Below are 15,886 nucleotides of genomic sequence, written 5' to 3' on the forward strand. Positions count from 1 at the left end.
AGAATTAGGAATAGAAATTGTCAGCTTAGTTAACATGAAATGAAGACTTGATTTCTCAGCTCATCACGAGCTTTGTGTTTTGCTGAAGTAGTTTATGAACCACGTTTGCCTCTAATAAAGTAAATGTATTTGCATACCACGACCACAAGAGAGAGCTTTAGTGTTGGATGTCATGCACTGCTGTGGGACAGGACTCAGTTCAGTAGCACAGTATTTTTAGCTGGCACTTTTTAAAAATGATGAGGATACCAAAGCAAAACATCTAATACAGACAGCAAAACAATTCCCCATTTTCTACAATACAGGCAACCTCCCCGTGTCCTGAAGCACAAGAGTTTGAGAGGCAGGTTTTCACAACTGTGACATTTAGAAACTGACACCTTTCGCCCAGCCTTGATCCTAAAACTTTAAGAGGAGCCTCAAGAAGATGCTATTTGATGGGATGTTTCCAAAAAGGTGGTGTGACATCTATTTTAGCTCTGTCTTTACAGACTGGGCTGGGTAATATCATCCTCTATATAACCTTATATATAAAATTTGTATATAGGTATATATAATTATATATACATATATATATATGTATATCCAGTCTTTTCCCTACACCACCCTTCTCTGCTTAAACAGCCTCCCAGTTCTGGCCTGCTAAGTATCTAGTCTCATTCCATTCAAATCCTTACCTAAGACTAATTTCTCCCATGATATCCATAAGGACTTTAATAATAATGATTATCCTGCAGTCCAACCATCTCAAGCTCTCCACCCATCTCCTCCCTATTGTGTATTACCTTCCACTCATTTTCTTCCAGATAAAATAAACTCTTGAGGGCAGAGACCTGCTGGCTCTTCTAGTCTTCTCCTGGGTGTTGTAAAAGTAATAAGGCAATATCACACATAAAGCACAGTATTCAAATGATACTGAGTCAGATGTAAATGAAGAAAAGCAGGTCATTCAGTTACCTCACCATGAAGTGTCTAGATGCATTGCATTCCTGCATCTTCCCGGATATGGTATGTAATGAAAATGGTGAATAATCTTGTGTGTGTATTATACCTTTCATCCCAAAGAGTACTCAATTACTTTACTAATTGACTGTGCAAAGTGTTTGCATGAGAACTTCTTTACTCATAAGCAAAATGCAGCCAGAATGCCGGCAGGAACACAGGGCCAGCACGATTCCCAGAAAGTCCTGAGACAAAATCATGGCCTCTGAGGAAGGCAGAACAGAGGAGGAAAATGAGAGATTTGGAGATGACCTTTAACTTGATGTTTCTCTGCCTTTGCCCATTTTCAGCAGAACAACCATCTGATTGTGTGCGAGACGCGTATTTGCACGCAGCAACCATCAAAGAGATGACATCTGCAGAAGCTGATGCGACACTGGGAATCACTCCTTCTTTTTGCATGGAAATAAGAGTCTGGGATTAATCCTGAAACATGCAGAGCACTTGCAGTTCCCCTGGATTCAGCAGGACCAGCCCTAACTGTGCTCTTGAAATGCCACACTATAGCAAGTATTGTCAAAGGTTGCTACTTGATATAGCTATGTATTCGTTTGTTTTTAAAACATAGCCCCTGGGTGTTTCTGAATTACATTTATATATATATAGATATATCATTAACTACTTTTAACAAACACCTCAGTAAGCTTCCTTAAACTTGCAGTGGCCTATTACACATCCGGAAACACAAGAACATCAAAAGCTTTCCCTAGAGAGAACAGGTTTTCAATACCAAAGCACTTGATGATGCAAGTGATTTTACTATCTGTATTAAAAACAGGGAAACTGAGGCACAGAAAGCAAAATGACATGTACAAAGCCAATCATCTGCTAAAAGCAGACCAGCTACCGAGAGCTGACACCAGCTTTTGGAAAAACATGCTGCTTCCAAACACGTGGAGTACCAGAAGCTGCTTCAGAAAATGCCTCTGTTGTTCAAATCTTACTTACAGTAATGAGATTTTGAATAGTTAAAGGAATCTGTGCTAGCAGACCTTATTGTAAGCATGGAGCCAGATATATCCTCTCATTTTATAACATGCATATGCATCTTCTAACAGGCATTGTCTATCTCTTCATCTATACCACACTCATCAGATTACACTATCTGAAACTTCTTTTTCCCCCAAGAGATCATAAAAGTTTCAGCATTTACTCAAAATGTTTCATCGTGTTTTCAATTTGAGAGGCTGTGCAGTGGCTCCAAAGATAACACGGCAGCTGCCAGTGCTTCTCATGTGTTGAGCTGAACTGTAGATGCCTGTCTACAATGGCATGCTTCCTCAGTAGTTTTACATACTCTGAAACAGAATTTTCCAGTCTTCTCAAATATGTAAGATACGGGATGGCCAGCAGCTATTCATATTACACAACAGTGACATTTTTGAAAGCCAAGAAGAGGCAAAACAACAGTCCTTGCAGTGCACAGCCTCCAGCAGAGCCCTCCTCCGAAGCGCCTTTGGTTTCATCACCTCTACAGTCTGCTCAAAGCCCTGAGTTAGCTGTTCGTTGACCCCACTTACTGCTTTGTCTCCTTTCTTGCTCTCAAGGTGAGCTTTGCTCACTTGTATGACTCTTGATGCTGAGGTTTCGGAGGGAGACTTGTGGCCTCAAGCCAAGGCTCTCCAGCACAATCTCTTTCCAAAGGTGCCTGGGAGTGGAATGTTCGGAGGATGAGGTGTCAAGAGGCAGAACTGCCTGGGACATTTTCTCCTGCTTCCCATCCCAGTATAATTTCTCTGTCATTTCTCCAGCTCCTGGAAGTCCTTCTGCCATCACATGGAAAGGGACTGTTTTCATTTATAAATCTGTTGCAGGCAGTTCAGCGCGGAGGCAGAGGGCAGGGTGCAACAGTAATTTACACACTATAAACTTTTGTAGGTTTTATTCACCTCATTGCTCTGGTATTAAACAGCATCGCGTGGCGAGTGTAAGCTGGGAGTAATGGTGCTAGCTGCCGACTCAGTGCATGCTCTGCCATGCAGGAGCTTACACCTCCCGTCCCTGTCAGCTGTGGCAGGGCAGGAGGGAGAGACACTGAACAGAGGAGAGGTTTGTGTTGGAAAGGAGGTGGAAACAGCACATCCACCACATAATCAGTCTTATATATTTATTACGGTAATACTTAAAACTCTGCTAGGAGCTGTAAATATGTAACTATCCATGCACAGAGATGCAGCCCTTGCCGAAAAACAAAACTATGCAGAATCTGTCTGGAGTTGATGGAGGTAAAGGAACTACCTATCAGGAAACATAAGACAGTGTCTTGTATGTAAAATATCTTAGCATAGGTCTTTCTTGATCAGTGCAAAACCACTTGGAAATAGCAGTATTTTGTCCTGAGGGCTGTAGAGTGTGTTTGAAATGGAAATCTAGAGAGGTGAAGAAGGTGTGATTCAGACTATTTATCCAAATCCCACAGGGTACATGGTGATTCACTTTCAGGGAATACGCGTATTGATTCTTTTGTCCCATGTCTGACACGCTTTATTAACAAGGCCAGAAAACTGCAAGCAGAAGCAAAATAAGCTTCATTAGGGTGCATCATCAGAGGAGCAAACCTCCAGGAGATGCAGAGCTTGGCCATCTGTAAAAAACTGTGCAAAACTTCTGCTGGCAAGGCTCCTGCTCCAGCAACTGAAGTTCGTGGTGGCGTCATTCGCCTCTAGTTCCCTCCAATTCCCATGGAACAAGGTCCCAAGAAACACTGTCCTGACATAGCTGGTTAAGATTGCCTGTGTGCGCTGTAGATGATTTGATTTTAGACAGTAGCACAGATATTGATTTAAGCCATCAACATAGCCTTTATGGGTTTTTTTTGCCTATTATATCCTAGCTAGCACCAGAGGATTCTTTTGTGAAACCTGAAGATATTCTTGCCTTGAAGAAGTTGCACTGGGTAAGTGTATTTTTTTTTCATTTTAGGCAAAGTAAAGGAAAATGATCAAATGATCATACAGTGTTAACAGCTCAGCCTTTTCTGGACCAGAAAACAACTCTAACATAGACCAGCTGCATCTGAAAACACAGTGTTTTTAATGCTCCTGCATTGCCTCACCTGAATAATAGCATGCAGGGCTTTGTTTCAAGACTTAATTTGTTATAGGAAGTTAAAAAAAGACACACACGCAAACCAAGTTATGGAAACTTTTGCCTACAGTAAGTGTCAAGCAGAAGGAATGTTATTGATTGCAATAGATTTACACCCATAATGAATTTGGCCGGCTGGTCAAAAGTCTAGTGGGTGTGTAACAGGGGAGGCGAAGTGGGGAATGACGTACGTAGCGGTTTATCTGGAGAGCGGAGCCGCAAAATGTTGTAGTTACACTTAAGTTTTATTAAAAATGCCATTCTAACGAGCCCTAGTGGCCCCAGCACATGGAAAGTGGCTTGCTGTGTTTTGAATGGCACTGAGTAACACCCCAGGGCCTTAAATCAGTTCAAGATGTGTTGGTGGCGTCTGATGTTAAGCACAGAAGGGAAATTCAAAGCAATATAGATTTAACCTACGGACCCTTCTTTTGCCTGATGCTTATCAATAATGCAAGCGTAAGTAAGAGCCAGAAGAAATTTGGTACCAGGGCAGAGTATTATATGAATGTGTGATTTTATTAGTAATATTTTTACTGTGAGGTTTGGATAACTAATCCAAGCAGCAAGACATTGAAATGTGGACAATAAAGAGATAAAGTCAGATATTCCATCCTATGTATTTCTGCAGGCACTGCTTGATGTACTATGCCCAGGGAAAATTAAACTGGGGTCAAAAAGGAACACCTTTTTTTACAAGGCAAATAGAGGAAGAAGAAACAGCCACAGTGTGAGTGAGCAGAGAAGTCCTGCTACACATCCCAAGTCAGAGAGGTTTTTAAGGGATTTGTTACATGGCAACAACTGACCACAGAATACACTAAGGATAAGGAAAAAAAAGGAAAATTAAAATTCTGCTAATCCCAACTATAAGGAACTCGCATATTTCTTTGTATTTATATTCAATGCCTTGCTAAGAAATTTATATGGAATGCCCATGTCACGAAGGGTGATAAGAGGAGCTTTATGTCTTTAATCCAGGGCTGTGCTTCCAAACCTTGTCATAGCTAGGACACTTCTACAAGAATGTCTCAATGTCTCACCCATTTTGATGGGACAATGAAAATTATGGTTTCAGAGGTATTACTAATACCAAGAAGGATTTGCCAGGTATTTGGATTTTACACAAGCAGTACATATTTGCCACCTGCCAGAATTAAACCTACACATTCCAGGCTCTGGGATGAAAACCAGAAGACTGAGGTGCACCTCGAATGCCAGGTAGATAGCCTGATGAGCTTGGGTGGTTTAATTTGTCAATGGCTATAATGGCAGCAGGAACTTGAAATCTGCTGAAATTCTGAATGTCCTTTACTCTCTATCTATGTGGTCTAGAGACAGACAACCACTGAATCATGAACAGCAATCACTAACTTATGAAACGCAATTAGAAGGGAACCCCAACAACCACCTAATGAAATGCCAAGGACTTGGCACAAATACCTCTGGTGATACAGCAAAGAACGAGCCCTAAACCCTTACCTTAAGCACTGCTTGCTTCCTTCCCATACTGACAGCTTTAGCAACAACGTGACTTAGAGTGTCTAATTATAGGATAATTATTGTTGTTGCATTTGTAAAGGTCAGTCAGTAGAAGCTAGGACCCTAAGGGAACGGAGACAAGAAAGGCAAAGAAGGAAATGGGAGTAGCAAGGTTCGTGGGCTTTTTGACCGAGTAGAAACAGAGAGGGTGATACAGCCTTCTTCTGTAACTGGATCACAATCTGTAGTCCTACAACATTAATGGTTTGTGCTCATGATTAAAGGTAAATGCTCTCCTGGTATAACTGGGAGATAAGATTCAGGCCGTGCATGTCTCTGCCTTTCTCTGTATCTGTGATGCCAAAGAATGAAGCCACTGTGGTGATACTGGCCAAGAATAACCAAGACAGGTCACTGCATCTGAAACTGCCTACTCTCCTTTCCTGTTTCTACACTGCCTCAATACAAAGGGGGCAGTTTCTGGGCTGAAAACTGATTTTTGCTCCTAAGATTAAGGAGAAAGAACTGGTAAGGAGATGAAAGACAACTCCAAAGACAGGTGGTATAACAGCACAGAGAAGGTGGACTCAGAAACAGAACAGCATTAGCATTATTCCCATATTCAATGACTACCATCTAAGACAGTGGGGAATTTAGCTCAGATTAATAAATTCTCCTTTCAAATCCACACATGCCATGCTGCAGACACTGATATCTTTTGTTGATCTTCTTCCCCTCCAAGCTTCCTGCCCATTTTTTGACTGCCCTTGGTGGGAGCCACCAGGCAGAGGATCACTCACACTTTTCAGCACATTTGCATTTCAGTCCATAAAGAGATGGCTGATAATCTGTCACGCAGGTACTGGGTGCATCCTGTAAGCTACAGTATATACTTAAACACTATTTTTTTGGAGGGAAGCATTCTGGGATATTAACCAATAAGCAAGTAAATAAATCTGTGCAGGGATGCTGATCTATATCCACCCGAAAAGCTTCAGATTTCATTAGGAGAAAACATGAAGCAAGACTGCAACTAGCAGAAAGGAATTCTTGGATTCAGGTAATAATCAGAACAGAAGCAGGAGACGTTCATTAACTGGACTTCTATTCTCTGTATGAATAATTGCCTGATCCTAGAACAAAAATTAATTTATTTGGTGGCTATAACAAAATCACAACTTGACAGCAATAGTATTGTCTGGAATCTTGAACTTTCCCTGTACAAATGGAACTGGCACACCTGATTTATTTTTTGTAAGACTTCAAAGAAAATAGGTCAAAATTCCTCACTGCAATTAGTTCAACTTAATATGTGCATCTTTGATCTGTTAAAATATAATTATACTTTTCTAAATTATCCTCATTTCATTGAAACTGGCAAGGTATGAAAGTATGGATGGATCTGAACCTGAGGTTCTTCAAGGAATTGGCTTGTTATAAATGTGTGATGTGATTGCCAGGGTAAATCCATTGCCAATGAGCCAAGGCAACTTCTTCACTCCTGGAGTATTCCTTTAGTTTTTTTGTCACTTCCACACTAGTTGGATGAAAAGTTTTTCTAAAAAAGGATGTAGATTTTAGATTTGTGAAAAATAGGTTGAACATTAATTTAGTTTAAACCCATCTGTGTGATTTTAGGACCTTGTAGGATCTGTTTTCTAAACACAGAGCAAATTGCAAGCATAGCAACAGAATACTCTCTGAGTAGCTGATTTCAGAGCACAGTAAGAGCTGATATTAATGAGAATTATCAGCTCAATCAGACATAAATCCTAGACATGCTATTGTCCTCTTCAGGCATCCTAAACTTTATACCTAATTCCAGCTGCATTTCTAAGGACCTTTCTAACCTACAGCATTGGACTGTATTACGCAAGTAAAGAGAAGAAGTCATCACCATAAAATAAAGAGAAAACAAAGCTTCCAAGGTAAAATTTAAAGGGCTAAAATGACTCAGGGGGACAAAACCCAGAAGAGTTCTGGATAGATTGGTTAACTCAAGGAGAGAAAAACTTGTTTTCAACTCTCATAATTCATGGGAAAGGTACAGGAATAAGGCCTGGAATGGAGAAATAAACTGAATATATATGCATAAAGAAGATAAACAAAGGGGAGTAGAACTTGAGGTTAGATACAAGTATCCTGATTTTCAAACATCAGAAGTTATTTGACAAAAGACGACAAATTTTTGTGGTTGGCAAAGGTTTTACAAGTAAAAGACATGATCTTACAGATAAAACTGTAGGGGAGGGAGATCGTAACTTATATCTGTCATTTCTGAGTCCACTTCAGTGTTCGCCCTTGGTACCCCCATGTGTGTGTCTAAGGAGGGAAAGGGAAAGAGTAAATGAACCAGGTAAACAAGCACATTGTGCAACACTGCATCTGGAAAACTGTGTCAGCCTTTAACTTGTTTAACTGGCCCTCCTATGGCAATAACACATCATTACTGCTTTCCGGTGTTTATTAATGTCATTTTTATGGTTTATTTGTAGCAAGGTTCAAATTCCATGCAAATAGATGTTTAAAAAAAAATCAGGGGTTTCATAGCTTTCATTACATATTGTAACGAGGAGATTGCATTGGATGTGGATAGGGCAGAGAAAGAGGCTAATGGAGCAGCATTTTGAATAGATTTGTGGTCTTATACAGGATTCTTACCTCACCAAATTCCCTGAAATCCCATAGCTATCAAAATAAACATTCCAGTCAAACCTGTTATTTCGTACTAAAGATGCTCAGTTCTGCTGCACTAAGGATTTTCCTTTATGCCAAAAGGGTCAACACGCTCTGAAGAAAATTGGTGGAGATTCATTCCCGAGTGTGGTCAAATGTCCAGGACTTCTCAGACTTAGTAGTCATCGTTCCTTTAATAATAGCAACAAGGCAAGACTGTCATTCCCAAGCCACTCCTGGCCTGCTGGCACAGACAGACTGCAGCATGCAGTAACGTGACTCTTCTTCTGTTCCCTTTGAGGGAAAGGATGTAGAAGACTCAAGCATCCCAAATGACTAAGCACCCACCAGAAAGCAAAACTAGATGGTTAGTCATGAAACTGAGAGCAATCATTCACTGTATGGTAAGAAAACAGATTTCCTGAGCTCAAACTTAATTTCCAAGCTCTCTGAAGGGCCAAGAGGGATCTCTGTAGTATTTTTCCCCTTTCTTTTTCTTTTTCCTTTTATGAAGTCTGAAATATGAATATATATATGTCATCTTCTGCATGTAAATCAGTATGAAAAGCTCACTCTAAGGATGCTTTTTTCTCTACAGGAATGCAAAATTAGGTATTTAGAAAGTACTATGTTGGATTTAATGTATTCAGTGAGTTTTCAAAATACTTAGGAGAGGATACTGAGACTTTCCCCCTCCCCAGACAACTTCCAGCATAATTTCAGTGATAATTTCTCAGTCCTTAGGTTGACCATGATATGTATTCTCAAAATGGGAATAGGTTATGAGAGGATTAAACAAGTGACACTTGTTACTGGTAAGAGCATTCATCATTGCATCTCAAAGGGATGCTGCAAATCTTGTTTCTCCTTTTATTATTCTCATTGTAGTTAAAGGAGGGACAATGAATTTACAAAGTTTTCTTTACAGCTAGAACAGCTGTAGTACCAGCTCTTGGCAGTGAGACTTAGCTGGGACAGGTAAGGCAAGACAGCTCTAGGACTATACACTGATTTCCAGGGAACCATCTTCTTTCTGCTTTCATAGCTCAGTTCAGTCAGAAGACTCAAACTACTGGAACACTCAAATTAGGTGTTTACTATGGGATGGGGTTTTCGACATAGTCTAGAGTACAACCTGAAAATTCATCAGGGAAGTTTGCAACGTCCTAAAAATGTGGAGGGGTGGAAATTTTGGTTTAGAAATTCTAGCCATCCATTTCAGAACTTCTTTTATAAATTTACTTCATGTTTAATAGCTCATTTTGGCCTCAGGACCTCTATATAGGAAAGGAGCTAATTTTAGGTTAGACACAAATACTGATAAAGATCTGTTAACATGAGAGACATATCCTTGGACTGAAAGCTATCAACTTTGGCAAGTGAAACTATTTTATTTTGTTATAACGTTTTTGGTGAAAATATTCAGTTTCCCTTTTGGGGTTACCTGAGATATCTTTGAGCCTGCAGATCTTCACATACCACTTTCACTCAGTCTTCAGTGCAAGAGGTGCTCTCAGCTGCCAGAGAGAATATGCACTTTGACTTCATGGTAGCTGAATATATCAGGGTCAGGTTTCTCCTATTACTTCTAATTAAGAAATCACATTTCTGTTTCTATCAATATTCTTTGTGCCTTTTCCCAGTTACCTGCCAGATCACTCTTCAGAACACTTGAGTGTAGCCAGCAAAAAGGATTTGAATGCAGATGATGGAAACAGGCTGAGGATTTTGAGTCATGACTCTCAGTTACATTATGCTCACCTGCTATGACTGAAGCCTGCGTCATTTAAAAGCAGAGATTTGTAAAGGCCTGTTTGCTCACAGACAAGCACAGGGGGGCTCACAAAAGCTGTGGTAGCAGGACTAAGCCAGTGAAAGAAAACAAGTATACTGTAAGCCACAGTCCTGGCTGTGAAGGCAAGATGACCTATACATGTCTCCTCTTAGGATGAAATAGTGCTAGACCTCCTCCCAGATCATGCTTCATTTCATCAGCAGCCCTGCTGACTTCACTGTGACTATTCAGGCTGGTTAGAATACTTACAGTCTGGCCCCAGTTTCTCTGCTTCTTAATTTAAGGATGGTAAAAAGACTTAGTCAAAATATCTAAAAGCCCTAGACAGTTACTACCAATTGTAACAGAAAAATTTTGAAAAAGTAGATCAAATCTGGCCCTGTTAGCCCTTGCCAGCCGATGTTTTGGCTTTGGGTATTTTTTTTAAGTTCCTTTCTTGTCACTGTAAATCAGATGATTCACGCTGGTAACATGTTGTATCGCTTATCCAGTAACGCAACCTAATAAAACCCTGCTTAAAACCATTTTCCTTAAAGAACCAGAAGAATTTGTTCCTTGCAGAATCAAACCTGTGTTCTTAATAAAGGCAGATTGAATAAAACAAGCCCTGTGAAGTAAAGAGACTAATTTAACAGCTCGCTGATGAAAATCTGTGGCTAGCTTCCCCCTCCCTCAGCCTTTGCATGAGAACAGATGGTTTAAGACAAGTTTTGAATGCAAAGTTAATTAAAAAAAAAATAAATCAATTCCTCTTACAATCCTTGGGCTAAGACTTTAAAAGTTCCCTGCTAAATCGGAATGCCAATGTTCTTATTTTGAGCTCTGTAATAAGGAAACAGACTCATTAATGTTCTGTAATTATTGAAGTAGAATGATGGTCATGGATTAGCCCTTGAATTGAGCACGGCAGGCTCCTTTGGCAGCTAGACATCAGAATGGAATTTGAAAACCTCTGTTTTGTTCCATTTTCTCCATTGTTCTTAATCTGGTGCTGGAAGCAGGTACAGCCACCTTGATGGCAATGTCTCCAGAGGGAAAAGGAAGGTATTCAAAATACAAGATTATTTCGCATAATAAGAACAACAACAACTTACTACATGTTACGATTTGATTTCAATGAACTCTGCAAAAAACCACCTCAATTATTTCATCTTGGACTGGGATGCATCTGTTTCTGGGATGGAAGGTAATAGTTTGTTAATGACAGCAATATTGTATAAGAATCAGCACAGGACGTGAGAAAACTAATATTAAATTTGTTCCTGGTATTGCTGCAAGCTCCTTCCCCAAAGAATTTCCAGTCTGAAAAGTCACTTTAAATTGCTGGGAGGAGTTCGGGGTAAGTGAAAAGTAATTGCCTGAATTAGAATCATCTTGGATTAATGCATTTAATACTTTCACACGTCAAACATCAGAAGACCTTTAAACAACCAAGTGCACCTGGAGAAGAGTTTTGTTTTACCTCTCATTTACAACTAAAGCATCTCCCAGCCTGTTCCTAGAGACTAACTCCAGAGGCAAAGTCACTCCCAAAGACTCAAAAATGTTTTCTTCTGTCATTTTCCTCCCAAAGCTTTCTACCAAAAAACGGATTCAGCCCAAATGTACTTAATACCAGCTCTTACAAAATGAGAAATTCCCAAGCCTACAGGGATGCCTTCTGGTTGTAAGTCCAAATTTATGATGAATTTGAATAGGATCGAGTAATTCTGATCTTGTCAGAATCCTAATCACAATGGGACCAAAACAAGTAGTTAGTAATGTCACTCTTCAGTCCTTGTTGAAGTGTAACTTGGAGGGAGATCTAATTAACTACTGTGAGGCAGCATCCTTCTAGTTACCTTATCCATTTTTGATCGTATCTTTTACAAGCTCCAGCAGCAGCTCTCAGAAACTGAAACAGACACTGAGCATCTGTTTCACAAGTTGTACATATAAAACAGATATATTCAGTCATCAGTATGTAGACTATGAATAGAACACATAACTCGAGTTGGGGTGGTTGTTGTCATTGAGCTGTTTGGTTTTTTCAAGTCAGTATTTGATTTTTGCCCCACTACTTGATTATGGATTGAAAAACCCCAGGAGCAATTAATTACAGAGACAAACTCTTACCCTACTGCAGTCTAATTCCTTAATAGCATCCTTGAATCAAAGAGATGTCTAAACATTATCACACACACCTGTGATTAATAGCTCCCACAATCAATTACAGATGCAAACATGCAGGAGAAGACGTGGCCCATAATGTGAACGGATTGAAGGTACCATATATGTGACCAAGTGTTCAGTCTATTTATCGCCTAGTGCTAGGATTTTATGGAGCTAAAGTTTACACAGTTTATCCTGAACTGAGCAGCCTGGCAAACAGCTTTAAAGAGGCTAAACACAATCTACAGATGATGGTATAAATATTGTTAAGAACATTATATCCCTCCAGCTCAGGTGTGGCTGATACTCTACCTGATGTTTTAATTGGCACAAGGGGTCATGGTAATCATAGATAATTGGAACCAAATGAAGTCTTTTGACTTCCAGTCTATTTTTTTTCCTTCTTCATTGCTCCTCAAGTGACTTTTCTCCATACAGTACTAACTGATAGGACTTTCTGATGGACTGTGGTGAAGAACAAAGTGCTTATACAAAAATCCAATGAGCGTACAAAACATGCAGTAATTAGGGCTAACTTGGTAGCTGGAAAGCAAAATGAGGCAAAGCAGTGTAAATCTCTTTAATATGAGTAAGGAGTTAACAGGGAGCCCTCTTTTCTTTCTCTTCTTTCTTCCTCACTGATACTCTCCTCTTGATGTACTTTCCATGTTGTTGAGACCAAAATTCAACAGCTTCCCACCAAAACCACAGAAACATCTGCCAGCCTCAGCAGATCACAGTGAACCTTTCAACCAATGCAGGCTTACTTAAAATTTGCAACAAACCCCAACACTAGTTGAGTTTCACATAATTAAATGCTAGGCAAAGGAGTTGCTCACAGTTCCAGTTACTGTAAAATGTCCCCTCTCTCCAGCTCCCTGACTAAACTGTTAGCCAAAGTACACAGCAGCAAGGTGCTACTGGGGAATAAACCCTTTCTATCTCTTTCTCCCTTCCCCCAGCTACCTTAACTGCTTAAGATCTGGTCTTGCATCATACAGTTGCTCTAAACTGCTTAATCATTTTCTGAATCACAGATGAATGAAAGGGATTTTCCTTGCCACTAACATTGTGGATTTGTACATGTCTCTCTAATTCTGGGCTTTGCATTGCTAATCCCATTTTCTAAAGGGCAAATTTTTCCCATAAATGTTAGCTGTGGCCTGTGCCTCTTCTCTTCTGCACTGGTCTCCACTGCTGCTATCTTAGGCAGAGTTGTACTTGTGGGGAATTGTGGCCTGCTTAAATACAACCCAAGTATGATGTAGTATGTTTGCTCCAGCTCTGCATTCTTAAACAATCAAAACTTGGGCAAAAGTAAGACATATGCAGACACAATGTCTTCACGTAAAAGAATTAATTCTTACTAAGGAGTCATACAGGGTTGGTGGCTGTAGGGGTCCTCTAGGTTTTTTCTCCAGACAGCCATATTAATGACTGAACAACGTAAATGAAGGACTTTCTTCTCAGAAAGTTTTCTTTTCACTGTTTCATTATTATTAGGGAAATGGGTGAATCAGCTAGAATAAAGTAGGGACTCGTTGTGGATATTCATGTTTTATTAGACACCTCCTGACAAAGCCTGACTGAAGCCACAAAACTGAGGTCTTCACCTGACCTTGCATCCTTCCCCCACCAGCCAAGGGCTGTTCAGAGCTTGGGTTCTTGTTTTGGCCTATGACAGAAGCTACACATAACACAGTGCAGCTGTGAAATATAGATCCCAAGCCAAATCTTGATTTATGAAAACCTCATTCAGAGCAGCTCATATGTAATGCTTTGGGCTGGAGCCATCTTTACCCAGAATTGGCACCAAACGCCTCTTAAAGGTTCCATAAGAATATAGTTGATTTATTATTTTTTTTGCTTGTTTTGGTTTTGCTTTTCTTTTGATGACTTCCCATATTTATTCTGTCTCTGCATTTCCTTACTTTAACAGGAAATAGAAATGGAAATGCTGAAACATCCTGAGAAATACTTTGTTTTGATTTGATTGTTAAGGTGTTTCAATCTCAACAAGAAACAAAAATGATGAAAACTTTACAAAGAAGCTTACAGGGCAAGACAAAGTTCCACTTTTTCATCAGATCTATCTTCACTATGAATATAGTTCAGTTCCTAGCAACATGAAAAATATGGAGCTTCCTAAATGTTAAATGTTCTATAAAATGCCCAAGTTTGATTGACGCTCCAGTCAAAAGCCCCAGCATATGGGTTCAAGCACAGAATAAACCCACATTTATCGCAGTCAAATCAGTATTTGCCTCTCCCAGAATGTGGTACCACCCTGTGCTTTGGCAAGGAGAGTTGAAGAGACTGGGCTACACAAACCCAAAACTATTTGTTGTTAATATTGTTAGGGAGTGAAAGAAATGGTGAAGAAATTGTGAAGTTTCAGTGTTTGGGTGCAAGATCCTTCCTGGCCTCTAATTAGAGCCTACACACTCATTTTTCTCCACTTGTATATGGGCCATGTAGAATCCCAGTCCTCTGTTGGGGAATGCAAAGCATTAGTGCACTGCTCATTATGCATATTTGTGGCAGAAAGTCAGTTTTATGCTAAGGGGTTGTGACCCACACATCCTAAAGAGACTCTGAATTTCCAGGCATAGCAGGGTGCCTGGTTCTTCTTGTGGGACAATATCGCTCTCCATCATTACAAAGGACAAGATTTTGAGTAACTTGGAAAATGTTTCCCTCTACACCATTTTCCCGGACATGTTATATGATCTCTGAAAATTCTGATGTTTGCTTAATTTTGTGTACCAGAAGACAAGCAGGGGCATCTTTTTCTCGGCATATGCAAAGAATTTGACCAATTTCCTCCAAAACTCCTACCTGAGTTTCAGCTGAGCATCTCAGAGAAAACAGGCAGAATCTGAAAATAGGACTGAAAGCAAAAGTAACTGCAGAATTCTGCATGTGTGTATTAGCTCTTGCACTTTTACAGTGCTGCCTTATATAAGCAAGACCATAATGTCTGAAAAAACAGTAACAGTTTCTGGCTTTCAGTGTATATGTGCATGCAAGGTTAAAGGTCTACTGCAGCGCACTGTAGTGTTTGGCCCCTACTTTAACCCTTCCTAGAAAGTTAGTAATTTTGCTACAGCATATAGACTTTACAATAGTGTCAGTACAAAAGCTTTGTTTCCTCTTAACGAAAGCTTTTGTTGTAAGCAATGATCAAAAGGAACCAGGAACAAGCAAGAGTAGCTGTATGGAAAATATTTGCAATGCCTTTTGGTGTGTTCACTTCCCTAAGCACCTAGTGTTTTGCTGTCGTGGTTGGCCTGTAATTTTCAGACACTTTTGGGAATGATGATGAATCATAACATTTTCTAGATCTCAGAGAAAAAAAACACAGTAAGAGCCTACAGTAGCATTTCCTGGTTAAATATACGTTTGCTGCACAACATAAAGTGCTGGGTTTAATGAACAGCTGCAGTTTACTTATCTTTTGAATGGATCACTTTAAATGCATGTTGGAAAGTACCTTTCACCAAACTGCCCATTAGAAGTGAACTACAAAGTGAATGGATTGTATATGGAAAGCATTTCTTATCTCTGCAAGTGTGATACATTGCCTACAGAGACTTCTTTTTCAAGTAGAGGATATTTAATGATGCCTTTTAAAATTCTGATAAAATTAGGCTGTTTTATTTTCTTCCTGATACGAGAAGATTGACTTACACT

At 39.8% G+C, this 15,886-nt stretch overlaps 1 long non-coding RNA gene across 2 annotated transcripts in view; it reads right to left on the minus strand.

The window, feature by feature from the left end:
- Window positions 1-9,755, minus strand: part of LOC133215954 (uncharacterized) — a 34,844-nt gene extending 25,089 nt beyond the window's left edge. For both annotated transcript variants that reach the window (XR_009726525.1, XR_009726524.1), the window contains exon 1: window positions 9,692-9,755. This is a non-coding gene — a long non-coding RNA (uncharacterized LOC133215954). The remainder of the gene's footprint in view (window positions 1-9,691) is intronic.
- Between the last annotated feature and the right edge of the window lie 6,131 nt (window positions 9,756-15,886).

This window comes from Neopsephotus bourkii, unplaced genomic scaffold (genome assembly GCF_033783945.1).
Source record: "Neopsephotus bourkii isolate Nb327-2 ecotype Australia unplaced genomic scaffold, CSIRO-AGI_Nbou_v1 NB_1016, whole genome shotgun sequence".
NCBI lineage: Eukaryota > Metazoa > Chordata > Aves > Psittaciformes > Psittacidae > Neopsephotus > Neopsephotus bourkii.